Source organism: Rattus norvegicus, chromosome 2 (genome assembly GCF_021556685.1).
Source record: "Rattus norvegicus strain SHRSP/BbbUtx chromosome 2, alternate assembly SHRSP_T2T, whole genome shotgun sequence".
Lineage (NCBI taxonomy): Eukaryota > Metazoa > Chordata > Mammalia > Rodentia > Muridae > Rattus > Rattus norvegicus.
Genome location: NC_141535.1, coordinates 74,612,696 through 74,619,982, shown reverse-complemented (window position 1 = coordinate 74,619,982; position 7,287 = coordinate 74,612,696).

Here is a 7,287-nt window from a genome sequence, read left to right as displayed (position 1 = left end):
CTATGTGTACTTTGACCTTTAGTAAAGTTTCTTTTATGAATGTGGGTGCCCTTCCATCTGGAATATAGATGTTCAGAACTGAAACTTCATCTTAGAAGATTTTTTTCATTGATGAGTATAAAGTGTCCTCCCTTGTCTTTTTTGATAACTTTAGGTTGAGCATCAATTTTATTCAATACTAGAATGACTACTTTAGCTTCTTCCTTGGGACCATTTGCTTGGAAATTTTTTTTCCAGCTTTTTACTACTAGTAGTGTCTGTCTTTGTATTTCACTGTAATCTTTAAGGGATTTTTGTGTTTCTTCTTCTTTAAGGGCTTATACCAGTTTACCTGTGTTCTCCTGTATTTCTTTAAGGTATTTATTTATATCCTTCCTAAAGTCATGTATCATCCTCATTAGATGTGATTTTAAATCCATATCTTGTTTTTCCGGTGTGATGGGATATCCAGAACTTGCTTAGTAGAATAGCTGTATTTTGATGATGTCTTTGTTTCTTTTCCTTATGTTCTTCTGTTTGTTTCTTGACATCTGGTTATCTTTATTGTTACCTGCCCTTGCTGCCTCTGACTGCATCTGTCTCTGTGATCCTACAATTCTGGGATCTTGTCATCCTAAGATCTTATTTGGGTTTGATCTCCTAGGAGTCTAGATTTCTCTGTGATCCTGTGGTCCTGGTCAATTCTGAGCACCTCTGATTCTGGGAATGTTAGAGCATCAGGGAGTCTGGCTTCCTCTGAATATTCTGGGACTGCGTGTGGTGCCAGTGCCCAATGTCTATTCAGGGCACTGGTTCAGACTAGAAGGGTTTGCAAATGATTAATTATAATTCATTTATCCCCACTATATTCAAAAGAAGGCAAACAAATAAAAATTAAAACGCATATCTATAGTAACCTATGAGGGCATTATGTATAGAAGAGAACATATTGGCTAAATGACTCATCATAGAATTGATAGCTAATTTGATTTAATATGAATCTCTCTCTCTCTCTCTCTCTCTCTCTCTCTGTGTGTGTGTGTATGTGTGTGTGTTTGTGTGTGTGTGTGTGTGTGTGTGTGTGTGCAATTTGATCATCTATGTGTGCACCCACACACACTTCAAAAATACAATTTTCACAGAGATCATGGCTTAAAATCACTATGTTTTACAGAAGAAATGATGCACTTACAGATAACAGAAGATGAGTTACTGGAGATATATTTATGAACAAACTCAACTTCAACACCACAGATAGAAACTGCATTTCTTCTGCAGAAAAAGAGAATGTGCAAGTTAGAATGATTGGATTGAACATTGTGTGAACTCAGAGATAACAAGCACTATGAAGTGATTTAGACACTAAGCTGACAGAAAAAAAAGATTAATTAAAATGCTAACGCATTTTCTTGCTAAATCTCCAAATCTGGTAGTCAAGCTTACTTGAAATACAGATATGAGACAAGTTTACTTTCTGGGTAAGCTAAATAACCTTCAGTCAAGAAATGTTCTAGCCACTATACCTTAATCACAGTATAAGTTATCTAACAAAGTAGAAAAAAAGGAAAAACATGACAGGATATTCCTCTGAGTGTATTTTGAATTCAATCAAATCATATGTCATCCAAGCAAATTGGTTCTTCAGACATAAATATGTGGTTAAAGTGTTTGCTGCACTTCTAGAGGATCAGAGTTCATATCCTAGAATCCACATCTGGAAGTAGAAAACTGTTCACAACTTCAACTGCAAAGGATCCAACATCTGTTTGTAGTCTCAGTAACAACTCCTGAATAAAAATTCTCAAGCACTCACCAACACAAATCATAAAAATAGAGGCATTGTATCCAAAAAGCACAAAATCAATAACAGGCAGGGAAGGTGAAAATTATAGAGAATTTTGAATTAAAATATATTGAGCCAAATCATTAAAAATGATCCAATGAAAGTTAGGTAAGGAAACTATTATTTCATGATAGACAAAAATGTGATGGTTAATCTTTGATATCGTTAGTATGTTTTAGAATCATTATTAGAAACTCATACCTTTTGAGGTAATTTCTGAAACATTGAGCAGGGAAGTTCGACCTTGAATATCTGAGAAATTATCCCTTAGTTATTTACTAAGAGAGAAAATATCACTAATCAAAAGAACAAACTAACAAATGACAAAGAAGAAAAAGCAAGACATGAAATAAAATAATTCTTCCCTACTTCCTAACTGTAGAAACAGTATAGTTAGTAATGCCATCCTCCTGACATCATGGTCCTCCTTCCGTGATGGACTGTTTAGTCAAAACATGACTCAAACCTTTCATTCTTTAATTTGGTTTTAATTTAATTTTGGTTTTATATAATATATATACATATATATATATTTATAGCACTGAGATATTATACACATATATGTAACTATATATGATATATGATATATTATATATATCATATATTATATAAATCATATATATATAATCTCATTGTGAAAACTACTTAATATAAGAAAAAAGTTACTAAGACACAGGGTCATCATTGGACACCATGTAGTTATGCTTTAGAAACTGAACTGCAGAATTTGGAACTTCTGGCACATAACACCTATAACGCTATGAAATGCACACACTGTACCATTCTAGGGGAAGGTCACAGAACCAGAACACGAACAGTAATATGAACAGGGAAACACATGGCTCATGTCATTTTGTTTGGTAATAAGGGACTCATCTCCTGGGATTGAGACTACTCATTTTAAATTCTGACATAGAATATGGCTCCATTCTGCCTGTGTACTGATGGAGGCCTAATCAAAAAGTAATTGACGAATGTTTGTATTTTGATGTCTGAATCCACTCCCAACTGTTGCTGAAGGAAATCTTTAAGATGATGGTTGGCCTAGTCACTGACCATAGTATGGCAGAATATCATTAGGAGTCATTTCCTTTACTTTGTTTTGTTGTGGTGTTTTTTCATTATGTTTGGATCTATTCTAAGTCTCTAAGCCATCCTGCTTCCTTTTTTTAAATTTCTATTTATTACTATATGTTTTACATCACAATCAGAGCCTGCTTTCCTCCTCTCTTCATAGTGTCACCCAGTTCCTGCATACTCCCTGGTTGTGGCCCAGGCTTTGTGAGGTCCCAGGTCACAGGGTTAGTTGACACCGTGTGTCTTCTTGTGGTATTCTTGACCCCTCTGACTTGACTGCTTCTATCTCTGATTCTTCACAAAATTAACAGGCCCCATCAGCTTCTTTTTTCTGGCCATCCAAGCAGTACCTGCAATGGCCTCCATCTAGTGGCTGAGTCTCAAGATAAGCAGAGCTAAGAAAACCCTGCAGAAGAGAAGGAAATATTGGAGAGGGAGAACACCTCTAGAACACCTGGAGATCAAGACCCACAGTACAAACTAAGCTATGCAAAGTTAATAGGAACTCAGCGGGACTGAATTGGAAATTGCTGTGCCTTCATTGGTTTGCATTAGGACCTTGGAATACATGGTACGATTGATTGTTTAACTTGACAATTTTCTTCGATTCCTAACAGTGAGAGTAAGAGTGTCGCTGACTCTATTGCCTTCTCCTCAGACTTCTTTGCTCCTATGGGGTTGCCACATTCAGCTTTGATATTAGGATTTATGCCTAGTATTATTGCATCTTCTTTTGACTTTTTGATTGATGCTTTTGGGAGGCCTCGTCTTTTCTGAAGAGAAATGGAGGAGCAGTGGATCTTGTGGAGCAGGGCTTTGGGCTGGTCTTGTAAGTGGCGAGAAAGGAGAGACTGCAGTTGAGGTATATTATATGAGATAAGAATAAAGAAATACACACCCAAAACCCAAATTGATTAAATTATGAAATGGAATATTTTTTGAAAATTGTTTTCCTGTACCATTTGGGCTATGCTATATTTATTTCTCATTGCTTTTATCTGGATCTAGTCTGAAAGATGACAATAACTTAGTAGAATTATGTCAAATATATATTGTTTAATTTGGAGAAACACATGAATGACCTTAATCCTGTTAAATTGAGAACTCAGCTTTTATTCTAAAGCAATTATTTCCATATTCATATTCCATATGGTTTAGAGAATGATCTACCATTGCCTTAGTTTTTGTTTTGAATGAGAAAGTCAAACAAATAACAAGCAAAGTATCTGTTTATATAGAAAGTGGAGAATAAGAACCAAAGATAAATAACAAGTACTCATCAAAAATTACTGGAAGAACCTGATCTGATAAATCAACCCAGATAACATAATCAGATTGTAGACTGAAGAACATCTAGTAACAATCAACGGTGGTCATTTAATTTCTCTTTGGGACTGTCTCTCCATGAGAAAGCTTTTCTTTTTCTTTGTTTCCTCTCATACAATAAATACTTGTATAAAAAAGATTACAGTAAAGCCTTTTGGGAATCATTTACCCTTTATTTGTTTTCAAGAATCTGATGTTGCCCCATGGGGTTCTTTTGTTCCTCTTCTGTGTCTCTGTTTAATATTCATCAGAACTAGCTCATTCCCTACAAGGGGATCTCCTAGGAAACATTGAGAAAACAATGTTTAATTCAGAAATTGAAGAGAGGTAACTCCTTTTCTACAGCTAATGTCTCTGTAACCTTAAATGGTGAATGGTAATTCACAACCGTGTTTTATGTTACATCCCCTTCGTGCTAAAAGTGCTACTGTGTACAAACTAAGACAAGACCTAGTTATTGGAAACTTGTTATTGGAAAGTTATTGGAAACTTGTAATTGAAAAGCAAGACCTCAGATATTGAAGATGTCACCATGTAAAAGTGTTCTGACACAGCTAAAAAAAAAACTTTAAAAAAAAAGAAAAGAAAGTTTAAACTGAAAAGGCAATTAAAGGGATTCTTTTCTTGAAACAAAAGCAAGACAGAATGTGATCCAGCACAAGCATGCGCAGTTATCTACAAATATGCTCTAAGGCTGTCAGGTTTCATTCCAGCTGGCAGCAAAATTTGTTTGTCATCATGATCAGGGTTCTAGCTTTGTAGACTTGAAAAAGATAAGACAAGTAGAATTTTACATAGGTTAGCAACAATGTGGCCTTTCCATATGTATATATATATATATATATATATATATATATATATATATATATGTACATACATATCTCACATACTTTACACTACTAGATAAGCATGACATTCATGGGACCAGGGGTGAAAAGTGATGATTATAGTGATATGTGTATTTCAAATTGTCAAGGAGTCAAATTATGATGCTAATTATCCATATATCCTATATATATAGTCCCACTGTACATTTCCTGCACAGATGCCAAGAAAAGCTACTACTTGAAGCTATGAAGGTTTACTCTCTACCGTTCAAAGTTGAAAGTGATTAACTTATTGAAATTATTTATTTTTATGTCAGAAAGTAATGTATTTAAAGTAATTTTAATAATATTCCACAGTTAAATTGTCTTTAGCCTTCAAATAGACTAAATTTTAAAAATTGTTGGTAGTATTACAGCCTCTAGGGACTTTTAGAGATGGAAAATATATGCTCGACATTACAAGATGAGCCTGGTATTCTAGGGACCAGAGAAAAGATGATGATTAGAATCATATATGTATTTCAAATTGTCAAGGAATGAAGTTTGGGTACTTATCATTTATCAATGATTGTAGATGATTATGAATATTATAGGGATATATATTTAGGTATATCACTGAGACTGTTTCTATAAGCTCAGAGGGATACAACATTGATGGACTCAAAATACAGAATGAACACAGAGGAGAAAGAAAACTGATTGACCACATCCATATCTCAGGTTGCTGACAGTGGATGCAGTGTCTTCAGGTCATCGCCTTCAGTTACTGAGTTTCCCTAACACAATGGACTGTACCCTCAACCATGCCTCCAAATATTCCCCCTTTTTACATTGTGATCAGGTACTTTATAACTGCTATGAGAAGAGGTACTAGAACAACATGACCCTACAATTGGATATGTATCTCAGAACTCTGTTCTTTTTCTTTCTCCAGTAAATTTTATATACAAGTTTAGTGGGTTGCAACTTACCCTTCCTCATACAATAAAGTTAACATTAGGAATCTAGGGCACAGAATCACAAGTTTGACTTCAACAGGAGTTACTTAGAAGATCCAGTTTCTTGTGTGTGTGTGTGTGTGTGTGTGTGTGTGTGTGTGTGTTTGTGTGCTAGTTTAAGTGCTAGTTATATAATTTTTATTATACTTACAGATTTCCATAATTGTTACAAAACATAGAATTGTCAAAATTTCATGCATGAACTTCCAGCAATGGCTACCACATTTTCACATTTTCATTCTCAGTTTTACATATGATGAAAAATCAATCCCAGGTCTTCCACAAATCTTCATTTTGCACCTCTTTTAAATACTATTTAAATGTGTTTGAAATACTGTATAATCAGGCAAAAGGACATTGATCTGTCAGTAGATATGTTATGGTGAGCATAACAGAATGTGTTTAAGAATTAGTTACATAAGTAGGACCTCATGAGAGTGAAAATCTTCTGTAAGGTAAAAGACACTGTCAACAGAGCGAAAGAGCAGACTACAGATAGGGAAAGGATCTTTACCAATCCTCTATCTGACAGAGGATTAATATCCTTAATTGGTAAAGAAATCAAGAAATTTGACACTATCAATTCAAATACCGCAATCAAAAATGGGCTATACAGAAACAAATAAGAAAAATGAAGCATAAAACTATATAGAGAACTCTCAACAGAAGAATTTTTGAATGGCCAAAGAGCACTAAAGGAAATGTTCAAAGTACTTGGTCATCAGGAAAATGCAAATAAAAACAGTATTAACATTTCATTTTACACCTGTCACAGTGGCTAAAATGAAAACCTCAAATAAGAACATAAACTGACAAAAATGTGGAGCAAGGGGAACACTCTTCCACTGCTGGTGGGAGTGAAAACTTGTATAAACACTTTAGAAATTAATGCAGCAGTTTCTCAGAAAGCTGGTAGTTGTTCTACCTCAAAACACAGATGTACAACATCCCTGATCATATACCCAAAAGATGTCCCTCTATACCAAAGGGCACTTGTTCAATTATGTTCATTTTACCTGTAATAGTTAGAAACTTGAAACTTAGATTTTCTCAATTGAAGAAATGATAAAGAAAATATTGTGCATCTCCAAGGAATATTATTTAGCTATTAAAAACAAAGATATTATGAATTGGTAGGGAAAAAGTGAATAAAACTTGAGAATACCATCCCAAGTGAGAACCAGAAAGACGTGTATGGTATGTACTTATTTATAAGTGGACATTAGCCACTGCATTA